General features: G+C 42.3%; 1 protein-coding gene across 4 annotated transcripts in view; it reads left to right on the top strand.

Moving 5' to 3' along the window:
* The first annotated feature begins 479 nt into the window (after positions 1-479).
* LOC140200229 (interleukin-18 receptor 1-like) overlaps positions 480-14,884 on the top strand; it is a 47,028-nt gene continuing 32,623 nt past the window's right edge. For 2 of the 4 annotated variants that reach the window (XM_072263238.1, XM_072263234.1), the window contains exons 1-2: positions 480-906; positions 2,378-2,536. The gene's annotated coding sequence lies outside the window, so the exon portion shown is untranslated. Of the gene's footprint in view, positions 907-1,751; positions 1,794-2,187; positions 2,261-2,377; positions 2,537-14,884 lie in introns of those variants that run through there. The other 2 variants (XM_072263237.1, XM_072263235.1) reach the window with 2 other exon arrangements.

Below are 14,884 nucleotides of genomic sequence, written 5' to 3'. Positions count from 1 at the left end.
CCCTTCAGGAAAGGATTTTACTCCCTTTAAGTACCACTATTGTGAATCCAAGCGCTGTGCACCATGTAGATCCCTGACATGTTTTCATTCAGTATTATTGTTATTTTACCTAGATTAGTTAGCAAATTCAGTGCACCCTATACATAAGTGGACAATATGATCTGAATAATTGCTTAGTTTGTCTCACAAATCGCACTAGAGCAGACCGATAACATACTCATACCATCACCATGCATTGCTCCACACACTGGTTCTCAACACATGTGGTGGTGCTACATAATCTTCTCTTGCCAGCTATTCAGTGCTTATCAGCAACACAGGAAATAAAAAAGAGGAGGAAGAGAAGAGGAAGTGAGGTTCCCTTATGTCTGTATTACTCATGATCACCCTTTCTAATTGCAATACAAATAAACATAACTCAGTTTCACAGGTTGTTTTTATATTTTCCTTTCTTTAATTACTAATCATTACACCTCCTAATTCTATTGGACAGTAAGCATCCTATTCTGATCTCAGTGTGGGAGGAGGTTACCAGACAGAGAGGGAGATAAATATTACAAAGATACTCAAACCTTTTCTTGAATGAAATACGTTATCCCCCATTGACTCCGGGAATCTCTGACCCATGGCCGTTTGAAGTGGATAAGAGGAATTGGGATGGTATTGAGGGCTTCCAACTCATACCTCCGGATCTCACAGCATTCCAGTGTAAACAGTGGAAGAAGCAGAAGAAGCGCACTGCCTCACAAATCAACCCATTAGGTAGCCTCTTCCCCATCCGTGCAGGAATCCACAATTTCCACATCGGCCTCACCAACCTCCCGAGAACATGGTGCCCCATAGTGGAAAGAAATCATCCTGGATCTCGAGCGACTCACAAAGAAAATTCTGAGGAGGAGAAATACGGTGAGTAGAAAACTGCCGATTCTCGAGTCTTGATCAACACACAAAGCGATGGGCGAAGTCGTCTATGGAGGGCAATGGATAGTCGAAGTCTTGTCGAGACCTTTATCTATCGCAGTGCGGACGAAAGGTCATGACCCGTAAAGGCAACTATATGTTTCCCGCTATTAATGCTGCGTGCTCCGCTGAATTCTTCAAGCACTCTGTGCTAATACCGTGAGTTTAGAAAGTTAGCAAAGATGAGAAAAGAGGAGAAATTCTGTGGATGCTGGAAATCTAAAGCAACACACACAAAACGCTGCAGGAACTCAGCAGGTCAGGCAGCATCAATAGGAACGAAGAAACAGTCGATTTTTTTCGGGTCAAAACAGTTTAGGTCTGGAAAGAAAGGTGCAAATAATGCTTATCTTATCTGACGAGACACCATTAAACAATCGTTAAAGTGAATGTTCTGTGTCCCAAGTCAGAACAAGCATTTACAAGCAAAGAAAAACTTATCTAATTAGGACCCTACCGAGACAACAAAAGGGCGCGATCTTTCCCCTTCACTGACACTTCTAAAGCTAGCTACTTATCACGATTGGGTTGCATTTTCCCCCTCACACTGAACAAACGACAAAGAAAGTACAAAAACTGTGAGAAGACAATGCTCCCACGAATCTTTGCTCGGATTTAAGGTCTGTGCTCGGTGTATCCTGCGCAGTTCATTAAATTCCACGGCGGTAGCTTAGAGTCCAAGAACAGACAAATTCCTGGTATTCCGTTTGAAGAATTTGATAATGTCAGGCATCTCTCCACCCCTCCTTATCTCCGCTTCCTCAATACAAAGCCACGTCCTTCCTTGGTCGCCGCGCCAGAAGCATCGTCCTCGCATCGAGTTCTGTTGTCTGGTAAGTTTTAAAAAAGCAAAAAGAAACTGACAACCTCGCCTGTGATTTTGGGTCGGTTCTCAGAACTGAATTCTCTATTCCCTCCCACCAGTCGAACCTTCTTCCGTCTACTTTAAATGCACGGTTATTGTGATGGTGTGTACGGTTAGTTTTGGTACACAACTGTCTAAGAAAATTACATCACAACTTATCCATTTGTCCAACTGCACCCCATCAATGATTTGCGGGATTCCGGAGTCTTCTTTTTAAATCCCTGCGCACGCTGATTGTAAATACGAGAAATAAATGTGTAGTATTGACACAAACAACAGGAATTCTGCAGATGCTGGAAATTCAAGCAACACACATCAAAGTTGCTGGTGAACGCAGCAGGCCAGGCAGCATCTCTAGGAAGAGATACAGTCGACGTTTCAGGCCGAGACCCTTCGTCAGGACATTTCAGTCTGCTGGGTACCTGTGGAGTGGAGGTGGGATCTCTGAGGACCAAGTTAATCAAATAAATGTGCTAACTAACAACAGCATTTAACTTACCATATATAGGAACCAAAAATAACTCATGCCAGTTTTTCTTTCCCGATGGTTAGGTATCTCACAACTTAACTTATCCATTTGTCCAACTGGATTGGTGGTGATTTCCAGAATTGATTTCACTAGCGAATGATACAACGAGGATCAAGAATCAGAATTATTAACCCATCTACTAATCACCGCCGCATCTACCTTTTGCTCCCATAATAAAAAAGGTAATGGGATTGCATTCCATTATTTTTTTAATGTCCATAAGTAAATGCAGAAATAAATCAGAGCTTTATAATAATGTAATTACATTGTGCTAAGATGATTTAAGTAAAATTGTTTATGCATAATTTTATTTTAATCCTAAATTGAGACATTATTTAAATAGTATAGGTGTTTTAAAATCAAATTCTTTCTAAAGCAAGAGTTTTGTATTTTTCTGCCATACAAATATCTGAAATAATTTCTGTTGTTAAGTATGACTTACATTCATTAGTGATCCAGACAATTCTGCCAAAAAAAGGAGAAAAAAAGGAAATGCTACCTTTAAACTACAGAAAATCTGTGCGGTGTTGATGGAACTTTATTTCCAATGAAGAGTTTGGTGTTTTCCATCAGCTCTTTTGTTTTCAGTGGTTGACATTTGCAGCAATTCTAGACAGATATTTAATTTATTAAAAATTGTAATGATTTGAATGTTCAGTAACAAAACTGCCATTCGATTGTTGTGTGTGTGTGTAATGTGTGAAAAAATAGATGCATATGCGAGAACCATAATGTCAAAAGTATACCGAGAGTAAGTATGAACAGCTCTTAAAATGTGATAAAACCAAACGTGTAAAATATAGGTGTGAAGTCATGGTTAAGTAACCCCAAGCTTACTTTGAAACTTCTGTAAGTTTGCTGGTGTTGCCAAAATATATGTTCAAGGAACAGATATTAGAATAGAATAATTAGTAAAACAATATTTTCCCATATTGACACACCTATTTTAGTGATTTATTGCCTTTGTTAATACAAGCTTAATTCCTGAGTAGGTAAATCATGCTCAAAATATCTTTATGAAGGTTTCTAAATTATTACGTCATAAGTTTGTGATACCTCGTTTTCACAGATATTTTTCTGAAACTTTGCAGGAATAGTTGTTGCTTCTTGAGACATATAATTGACCATACAACCATAAAAGCATAAGACATGGGAGCATAATTAGGCCTTTTTCGAATCTGCTCCACAATTTCATCACAGGTGATTCTATTTTCCTCTCAGCCACAATGTCCTGCCTTCTCCCTGTATCCCTTCATACCTTGACCAACCAGAAATCTTTCAACCTCTGCCTTAGATATGTGTGAGGACTTGGCCCCATGGCTGCCTGTGGCAAAGAATTCCACAGATTCATCATTCTGTAGCTAAAGAAATCCCCCTCATCTCCATTCAAAAGGACACTCCTCTATTCTGAGGCTGTGATCTCTGGTCTTAGACTCTCCCACCATAGGAAATATTCTCTCCACACCCACTCTATCAAGGCCTTTCACCATTCAATAGGTTTCAATGAGGTCAACCCTCATTCTTCTGAATTCTAGTGAGTGCAGGCCCAGAGCCATCAGACACTCTTCATATGACAAGTCATTCAATCCGAGAATCATTTTCATAAACCTCCTTTGAACTGTCTCCAGTGTCAGCACATCCTTTCTAAGGGGCCCAAAACTGCTCACAGTACTCCAAGTGAGGCCTCAGCAGTGCTTTATAAATTCTCAACATTACATCCTTGCTTTTATATTCTAGTCCTCTTGAAATGAATGCTAACATTGCACTTGCCTTTCTCACCACAGACACAACCTGCAAAGCAACCTTTAGGAAAGCCTGCATAAGGATTCCCAAGTCCCTTTGCACCTCAGTTTTTAATTTTCTCTCCGTTTAGAAAATAGACAACCCTTTCATTTCTTCTACCAAAGTGCATGGCCATACACTTCCTGATATTGTATTTCTTCTGCCATTTCTTTGCCCATTCTCCTAATCTGTCCAGGTCCTTCTTAGCCTCAGATCAAAAAGATAAATGCTATCAGGTTGGAGGCTACCCATGTGGAATATAAGGTGTTGTTCCTCCAACCTGAGTGTGGCTTCATCTTTACAGTAGAGGAGGCCGTGGATAGACATATCAGAATGGGAATGGGACATAGAATTAAAATGTGTGGCCACTGGGAGAACCTGCTTTCTCTGGTGGACAGAGCACAGGTGATCGGCGAAATGATCTCCCGGTCTGCGTTGGATTTTGCCAATATATAGAAGGCCACACCGGGAGCACCAGACTCAGTATATCACACCAGCCGACTCACAGGTGAAGTGTCGCCTCACCTGGAAGGACTGTCTGGGGCCCTGAATAGTGGTGAGGGAGGAAGTGTAAGGGCAGGTGTAGCACTTGTTCCGCTTACAAGAGTAAGTGCCAGGAGGGAGATCAGTGGGAAGGGATGGGGAGGACGAGTGGACAAGGGAGTCACGTATGGAGCGATCCCTGTGGAAAGCGGGGGGTGGGGGGGGAGGGAAAGATGTGCTTGATGGTGGGATCCTGTTGGAGGTGGCGGAAGTTACGGAGAATTATATGTTGGACCTAGAAGCTGGTGGAGTGGTAGGTGAGGACAAGGGGAACCCTATCCCCGGTGAGGTGGCGAGAGGATGGGGTGAAAGCAGATGTGCGTGAAATGGGAGAGATGCGTTTGAGAGCAGAGTTGATGGTGGAGGAAGGGAAGCCCCTTTCTTTAAAAATCTCCGACGGGATCCCACCACCAAGCACATCTTTCCCCACCCCGCTCTTTCTGCTTTCTGCTTTCTGCAGGGATTGCTCCCTATGTGACTCCCTTGTCCATTCGTTCCCCCCAATCCTTTCCCACCGGTCTTACTCAGCTGAATGATCTAATTCTCCTCCTATGTTTTGTGGTCTTATGGTGTAATATTCCATTGAATTATGTATCAAGTCAGGTCAACTTTATTATCATGTACATGTACAATGAGGGATAGGTACAATGTAAGTCTTGCTTGCAGCAAAATATTGGACCCATAGAATCAGGCAACATACAGAGCATAAATTATACTTAAATTACACCAGACAGTGAACCAAAAGACATTGAAAAATAAACAGAGGCAGAGACAAATCCATGGTAGTGAAAGAGCTGAGCAGTCCTGTTCCATTGCTGAGGTAGGATTAGGATTGTGCACACAAGAGATTTTCTGATTGATAAATCTATTGGGGTTTTCTACCGTGCTCCTGATATGGCCTTCAGTACATCGGTGAGACCCAATGTGCGTTTGTAGATTGGGGGCCCCTTTGTCGAGCACTTTCACTCCTTCAAAAAAGCAGAATTTCCTGGTGGAGAACCAACTTAATTCCAATCCCCATTTCCATTCTGAATTGTCGGTCAATGGCCTCCTCTTCTGTCATGAAGAGGGCACTCTCAGGTTGGAGGAGCAATGCCTCATATTTCATCTAGGTAGCCTCCAACCAGATGGCGTGAACATTGATCTCTCTAATGCGTTAATTTTTACCCCTTCACCTTCCCCCTTCCCTCTTCCTTCTTCCTCAATTCACGTCTCTGGACCCCCCCACCTTACCTCTTCTCCTCACATGCCTATTACCTTCCCTTGGTGCTTCTCCTTCCCTTTCTCTCATGGTCCACTCTCCTCTCCTATCAGGTTCCTTCTTCTTCAACCCTTTAGCTTTTCCACCTATCATCTCCCAGCTTCTTATTTCATCCCCCCTCCCACACCCACCTGGCTTCACCTATCGCATCCTCCTTCTCCTCCCCTCATTTTCCTATTCTGGCAACGTCTCCCTTCTATTCCAGTCCTGATGAAGGGCCTTGGTCCAAATTTTGCCTGTTTATTGACTTCCATAGATGCTGCCATAGAAATTCTCATAGAATTTCTAGGAGATCCCCCTTCATTCTCCTGAACTTCAGGGAATACTGCCCAAGAGCTGCCAAACATTCCTCATACAGTAACCCTTTCATTCCTGGAATCAATCTCGTGAATCTTCTCTGAACCCTCTCCAATGTCAGTATACCCTTTTTAAAATAAGGAGCCCAAACTGCTCACAATACTCCAAGTGTGGTCACACAAGTGCCTTATAGAGCCTCAACATCACATCCCTGCAATTATATTCTATACCTCTAGTAATAAATGCTAACATTGGATTTGCCTTCTTCACCACCAACTCTACCTGGAGGTTAACCTTTAGGGTATCCTGCACAAGGACTCCCAAGTCACTTTGCATCTCTGCATTTTGAAGTCTTTCCCCATCTAAATCATAGTCTGCCCGTTTACTTCTTCCACAAAAGTACATGACCATACACTTTACGATGTTGTATTTCATTTGCCACTTCTTTGCCCATTCCTCTAAACTATCTAAGTCTCTCTACAGGCTCTTTGCTTCCTCAACACTACCCGCTCCTCCACCTATCTTTGTATCATTGGCAAATTTAGCCACAAGCCCATTAATCCCATAGTCCAAATCATTTACATACATTGGAAAAAGCAGCAATCCCAACACCAATCCCTGTGGAACTCCACTGGTAACTGGCAGTCAGGAGAATGGGATCCCTTTATTCCCACACTCTGTTTTCTGCCGAACAGCCAATGCTCCACCCATTCTAGTAACTCCCCTGTAATTCCATGACCTCTTAACTTGCTAACAGCCTCATGTGCAGCACCTTGTCAAAGGCCTTCTGAAAATCCAAGTACACCACATTTTTGCATCTCCTTTGTCTACCCTGCTTGTAATCTCCTCAAATTTGCACTAGGTTAGTCAGGCAGGATCTTCCTTTTAGGAAACCATGCTGGCTTTGGCCTATCTTGTCATATGCCTCCAGGAACTCGTGTAATTTCATCCCTAAAAATCGATTCCAACAACTTCCCAACCACTGTTGTCAGGCTAACCGGTCTATAGTTTCCTTTCTGCTGCCTCCCATCTTTCTTAAATAGTGGAGTAACATTTACAATTTTCTAGTCATCAAGTACAATGCCAGAATTTATCTATTCTTCAACATTGAATGACATCCATTTAGAATAAAGATGTGGAGAAATTACTTTAGTCAGAGGGTGGTAAATCTGTGGAATGTTGCCACGAGCAGCTGTGGAGGCCAAGTCACTGGGTGCATTTAAGGCAGAGATAGATAGGTTCTTGATTAGCCAGGGCATCAAAGGGTATGGGGAGAAGGCAGGGGAGTGGGGATTACTGGAAGAATTGGATTAGCCCATGATTGAATGGTGGAGCAGACTCAATGGGCTGAATGGCCTACTTCTGCTCCTATATCTTGTGGTCTTATGGTCTTAAATGTTCCATGTATGATAACCCTTTCATTCCCAGAATCATCCTTGTGAACTTCCTTTGAACCCTGTCCAATACCAGCACATCTTTTCTTAGATGAGGGGCCCAAAACTGTTCAGAATCCTCAAGGTGAGGCTTCATCAGTGCTTTATAAAGCCTCAGCATCACATCCCTGCTCTTATATTCTAGACCTTTTGAAATAAATGCTAACATTGCATTTGCCTTCCTCACCACTGACTCTACCTGCAAGTTAACATTTAGGGTGTTCTGCACAAGGGCTCCCTTTGTATCTCAGATTTTTGGATTTTCTCCCTGTTCTGAAAATAGCCTGCACATCTGTTTCTACGACCAAAGTACATGACCATGTGTTTTCCAACATTGTATTTCATTTGCCACTCTCTTGCCCATTCTTCTAGTTGGTCTAATTCCTTCTGCAGCCTTCCTGTTTCCTCAACACCACCTGCTCCACCACTAATCTTCATATCATCTACAAACTTGGCAACAAAGCCATCTATTACATCACCTAAAACATTGATATAGAGCATAAAAAGAAATGGTCCCAACACCAACCCCAGTGGAACACCACTACTCACTGGCAGCCAACCAGAAATGGATCCTTTTATTTCCATTCACTGCCTCCTGTCAACCAGCCAATGCTCCAACCATGTCGGTAACTTTCCTGTAATACCATGGGCTCGTAACTTGGTAACCAGCCTCATGTGTGGCACCTTGTCAAAGGCCTTCTCAATTGTGCTAATATACAACATCCACTGTATCCCTTTACCTATCCTACTTGTAATCTCCTCAAAGAATTTCAACAGGTTCAACTGGCAAGATTTTCCCTTAAGGAAACCATGCTGACTTTGTCCTATCTTGTCCTGTGTGTCCAAGTATTACATAACCTCATCCTTCGTAACTGACTCCACCAACCACTGAGGTCAGGCTTACTAGTCTATAATTTCCTTTCTGCTGCCTTCCTCCTTTCTTAAAGTGTGGAGTGACATTTGCAGTTTTCCAGACCTCTGGCACCATGCCAGAGTCCAATGAGTTTTGAAAGATTATTGCTAATGTCTCCACAATTTCTAACACTACCTTTTCAGAACCCTAGGGTGCAGTTCACCTGGTCCAGCTGAATTATTTACCCTTTGGTCTTTCATTTTGAACACCTTCTCCCTTGTAATAGTAACTGCACTCCCTTCTCTTCCCTCGCACCCTTCAACATCTGGCACACTGCTAGTGTCTTCTACAGTGAAGACCGATGCAAAATACTCATTTAGTTCATCTGCCATCTCCTTGACCCTGTTATTATTTTATGGGCTCATTTTCTAGCAGTCCTATATCCAGTCTCATCTCTCTTTTATTTTTTACATACTTGAAAATGCTTCTACTATCCACTTCGATATTGTTTACTTGTTTGCTTTCGTATTTCCTCTTTTCCCTCCTAATGATTATTTTAGTTGCTCTCTGATGGGTTTTAAAAGCTTCCCAATCCTCTCTGATTTTTGCTTTGTTGTATGCCCTATCTTTTGCTTTTACATTAGCTTTGACCTCCCTTGTTCAGCTATGGTTGTACTATTTTACCATTTGAGTATTTCTTTGTTTTTGGAATATATCTATCCTGCACCTTCCTCACGTACTCCACTGCTGCTCTGCTGTCATCCCTGCTAGCATCTCCTTCCAATTTACTTTGGCGAACTCCTCTCTTGTATCACTGTAATTTCCTTTACTCCACTGAATACTGCTACATCAGACTTTACTTTCTCCCGATCAAATTTCAAATTGAACTCAATCACATGAAGAACCTAAGGGCTCTTTTACCTTAAGCTTTCTAATCATCTCCAGTTCATTACATAACACCCAATCCAGTGTAGCAAATCCTCTAGTATGGTCAAAGACAAACCGCTCTAAAATGCCATCTCATAGGCATTCAACAAAAGATCCATTTCCATGCTGATTTTCCCAATCATCTTGCATGTTTAAATCTCCCATGAATCATAACATTGCCCTTTACATGCCTTTTCTATTTTCTGTTGTAATCTGTGGTCCACATCCCAGCTACTCTCAGGAGGCTTGTATATAACTGCCATTAGGGTCCAGTTTCTTATCTCAACCCACATGAATTCAACATCTTCCATTTCCTATGTCATATCTTTCTAATGATTTGATGCTATTCTTTACCAGCAGGGTCACTCCATCCCCTCTTCCCACCTTCCTATCCCTCCAGTACAATGTATGGCTTTAGAGGCTTAGTTCCCAACTACAGCCATCCTTCAGCCATGATTCAGTGATGGCCACAGCATCGTACATGACAATCTGTAATAGTGCAACAGTATTCTAGTCCATTCAAAAAAAATGCTAACATTACATTTGAAATGAAATGAAATATCTTTATTGTCATTGCTTAGTACAATTTGCCATGCACCAATACAGCCAAAATGAGTTTGCAACTCTCATACTCAGTGCTATAAAACAAATAAAATAAATAAACAATAAATAAAATCAAGTAACCAGCCAGTACAAGCAATGTCCAGCAGTACAAAAGCGCAACTCAGATGCATGACAGCCATAAAACCAGAATTAATGTAGCAATATAACAAATTTATGGATGATGCTTGATCGATTGGTTCAGAGCAATTTTAGCTCTGGGGAAAAAGCTATTTTTCAGTTTGGAAGTGTGGGCATAGGAAATCTTATAACGTCTGCCAGATGGAAGAAGTTCAAACAGATAATTGCACGGGTGTATATTGTGCTTACAGATGCTTGTAGTTTTCCTTAGGCAGCGTGAGCTGTAGGTGTCCTCCAGGGCTGGGAGCTGTGTCCCAATGATCTTCTGTGTGCTAAAGATGACCCACTGAAATGCTTTCCTATCAGCTGCTGTACAACTGAGATACCACACTGAGATGCAGTAAGTTAAGATGCTCTCTATGGTGCAGCGGTAAAAGGTCACCAGCATCTGTTCAGGTAGACCAGCTTTCTTCAGCGTCCTGAGGAAAAACAAGCATTGCTGTACTTTCTTAACTATTGTTGTGGTGTTAGTGGACCATGTAAGGTCTTCTGAGGTGTGTATTCCCAGAGACCTGAAACTGGACACTCTCTCCACTATGTCTCTGTTAATGTGCCTTCCTTACCACTGACGCAACCTACAAGTTTATCTTTCAGTAATCTTGCACGACTCCCAAGACCCTTTGCAACTCTGATTTTTGAATTTTCTCCCAGTTTAGAAAATAGTATACACCTTTATTCCTTTTATAGAAGTGTAATACCATCTATTTCCCTATACTAGCCTCCAGTAAGATGGCAGTATGCTTGGATGCAGAGGCTTTTACGGGACCAACCAAAGGTATTCCTATCTTTGTTAAATGCATTTTTTATGACCGCAAGATCCTGCTGAATGTTAAGAACTCAAAGTACTGCACTACTACCCTGTTAGCATTTGCTCATTGGCGGAGAAATTGAAGGAGCTGTATTCTGTGCGGAAAATGCTACTGTCTGCATCAGAGAGTCAAAGTTAGTGCTGAAGGAGGTGTGCAGTCTAACAGTGAGTAATTGCTTTGGTTGATTTTCTTGTGATTGCAAGACCCTGTTGGACATTGTTAATGTGGAATGCTGCAAACCCAACTCACTGATTTGTTGGGGAATGGTGGAGGTGGATAACAGGGTAGCTGTGTGGCCTTGATTGTGGCGAGAGCTAGCCCTAATTCTGTAGTGTTGTCTGTCTGTGGCCACCCAGGAGGGAGGTGTCGGAGTTGGTGCACTCCATTCAAGTACCGGATGGGGTGTGCAAATGTGTACACTTGAAATCAGTGCTGCCCTCTGGTCCTCACTCAGCAGAAAACGAGATGTAATGTGTTCAACTGCAGATTGCTGCAACGTTGATGGACTCAGGGACTTGGGCTACTGTATGTTTTCTTTGTGTGACTGTATTTTCCTGCTCCCTTGTACGTGCTATGTGTGCCTTGTGCTGTGTATGACTGTTGGTACAATGTTTTGCACCTTGGCCTTGGAGTAACACTGTTTCGTCTGGCCGTATTCATGTAAGTTTGAATAACATTTAAACTTGAACTTGAATTATATTCCATCTGTCACTTCTTTGCCCATTCTCACAATCTAAGTCCTTCTGCAGACGCCGTGCTTATTCAGCACTACCTGCCCCTCCACCTGTCTTTGTATAATCTGCAAATTGGCCACAAAGCCATCAATTCTGTCATCCAAATCGTTAACATATAAAGTGAAAAGAAGCAGTCCCAACACCGAACCCTGCAGAACACCACTAGTCATCAGCAGTCAACCAGGGTAGGCCCCATTTATTCTGACTCTGCCTCCTGCCAGTAAGCCAATCTTCTATCCATGCCAGTACTTTTTCCTAATACCATGATTCTTATTTTCTTAATTAACCTCATGTGTGCAACTTCTCAAAGACCTTCTGAATATACAAGTAAACAACATCCACCGACTCTCCTTTGCCTTTCCTGTCTGTTATTTCCTCAAAGAACTCCAACAGATTTGCTGACAAGACTTCCCCCTTAAAGAAACCTTGCTGACTTTAGCCTATTTAAGATGTGCCTTCAAGTACCCTGAAACCTCATCCTAATAATAAACTCCAAGATCTTCCCAACTACTGAAGTCAGGCTAACTGCCCTATGGTTTCCTTACTTCTGCCTCCTTCCCTTCTTAAAGAGTGGAGTGACATTTCCAGTTTTCCTGTCCTACGGAACCATTCTAAACTCTCACTATTCTTAAAAGATCATCACTAAGGCCTCCAGAATCTCTTCAGCTACCTCAGTCAGAACCCTAAGTTGTAGTCCATCCGATCCAGCTGACTTATCTGGAGTACATTTAGATCTTTCAGCTTCCCAAGCAATTTCTCCTTAATAGTAGCATGCCACTCTTGAATTGCTGGTATATCATTAATATTTTCCACAGCGACGACTGTTGCAAAATACTTGTTAAATTTGTCTGCCATTTATTTATCGCCCATTATTACTTCTCCAGCATAACCTTTCAGTGGTCTGAAATCCAGTCTCATCTCTTTCACTCTTTATATACCTGGAAAATATTTGGCTTCTCTTTGATATTCCCACTATCATAAGATCATAATTTGATAAGCTTATCTTCATTTTTCATCTTTTCTCTCCTTATGGTATTTTTTAGTTGACTTCTTTGGTTTTTAAAAGCTTCCCAATCCTCTACTGTAATTTTCCTTCTTTTTTTGCTTTTTTTTTGCATTTTGCATTTTTTTATGCCCTCTCTTTTGGTTTTGTGTTGTCTTTGACTCCTCTCATCAGCCACAGTTGTTTCATTCTCCCTTTAGAATACTACTTCAGTTTTGGGATGTAAGTGCTCTGCGATTTCCATGTAAGTGCTCTGCGATTTCCAGATTGCCCCAAGAAACTCCAGCCATTGCTGTTCCGCCATCATTCTTGATGGTGTCTACTTCCAACCAACTTTGGCCAGATTCTCTCTCATACCTCTGTAACTCCCCTTACCCCACTGTAATAGAAACATAGAATCATAGAAAGCCTACAGCACAATACAGGCCCTTCGGCCCACAAAGCTGTGCTAAACATGTCCTTACCTTAGAAATTACCTAGGGTTACCCATAGCTCTCTATTTTTCTAAGCTCCATGTACCTGATACATCTGAATTTATTTTCTCATTCTCAAACAGCAGGGTGAATTCTATCATATTATGAGCACTGTCTCCCAAGGGTTCATTTGCCTTAAGCTCTCAAATCAAATCTGGTTCATTGCACAACACTCAATTCAGAATAGCCTTTCCCTTTATTGGGCTCAACCACAAGCTGCTCAAAAAACCCACCTCATAGGCATTCATACATTCTCTCTTAGAATCCAGCGCCAACCTGAATTTTCCAATCTACCTGCATATTGAAAACCCCCATGACTATCACAACATTGCCCTTATTCCATGCCTTTTCTATTTCTTATTGATAATTATCTCCCACATTCTAACCACTGTTTCAGGACCTGTATATAACTTCCATCAGGGTATTCTTACCCTTGCGGTTTCTTAACTCTACTCTCGAGGATTCTACATCTTCTGATCCCATGTCACCTCTTTCTAAGGATTTGATTTCATTTTACCAGCAGAGTCATTGCACCAATTCTGCCTACTTGCTTGTCCTTTCACTGCCAGGTGTATCCTTAGATGTTAACCTTTCAACTATGATCTTGTTTCAGGCACAACTCAGTGATGCCCACAGCCTCATACCTGCCAATCTCTAACAGAGCTACAAGATGATCTACCTTATTCCGCATACCACTTGCACTAATGTATAATGTATAATGCCTTCAGTCCTTTATTCATCAGCCTTTTCAACGTTGCCCCCATGTTATACTTCACCTCATCCCACTGACTGCACTTTTGCCCTATCATCTGTTTGTTCTTCCTCACCGTCTCACTACGTATTGCATCAACTTGTATACCAACTTTCCTATCCTCAGCCCTGACACTCTTATTCGCATCCCACTGCCAACTTAGTTTAAGCCCTCCCCAGCAGCTCTAGCAAACCTCTCTGCAGGAATACTGGCCCTCCTCAGTTCAGGTGTAACCCGTACTTTTTGTACAGGTCATACCATCTCAAGAAGAGATCTCAATGATCCAGAAATCTGAAACACTGCCCCCTGCACCACTCCCTCAGCCACATATTCATCTGTACTGTGATCCTATTCTTGCCCTGACTAGCACATAGTACTGGGAGTAAATCCAGAGATTAACACCCTTGAGATGCTGCTCTTCAGCCTCTTCTGTAACTCCCTATATTCACTGTGCAGGACCTCTTCCCCTTTTCTACCTCTGTCATTGGTGCCAATGTGCACCAGAATCTCTGGTTGCTTACACTCCCCCTTCAGAATCTTCTGCTGTAGCTCTGAGACATCCTGGGAGGCAACACACCATCCTGGCTTCTCTTTCACCACCACGAAACCTGCTGCCTGTCCTCCTTACTATCATGATTCATTTCACTACTGCGCTGCCTGACCTTACCCTGACTTGTCTCAGAGCTAACCACAGAACCACTGACCTGGTTGCTGCTGCTGTGCCCTGATAGGTCATCGCGCTTCCTCCGCCCAGCCGTATCCAAAGGGTTAAACTTGTTGCTGAGGGGAATAGGCACAGGGGAACCCTGCACTGACTTGCTACTCCTCTTACTTCTCCTGGTGGTCATCTATCTATTATCTGGGTGTAATCACCTCAGTAAAAGTCTCATCTATGAAGTTTCCAGCTTCCTGGATGGTCCTGA

This window comes from Mobula birostris, chromosome 7 (assembly GCF_030028105.1).
Source record: "Mobula birostris isolate sMobBir1 chromosome 7, sMobBir1.hap1, whole genome shotgun sequence".
NCBI lineage: Eukaryota > Metazoa > Chordata > Chondrichthyes > Myliobatiformes > Myliobatidae > Mobula > Mobula birostris.
Note: the sequence above shows the minus strand (reverse complement) of the source record. Positions and strands in the feature narration are given on the sequence as shown.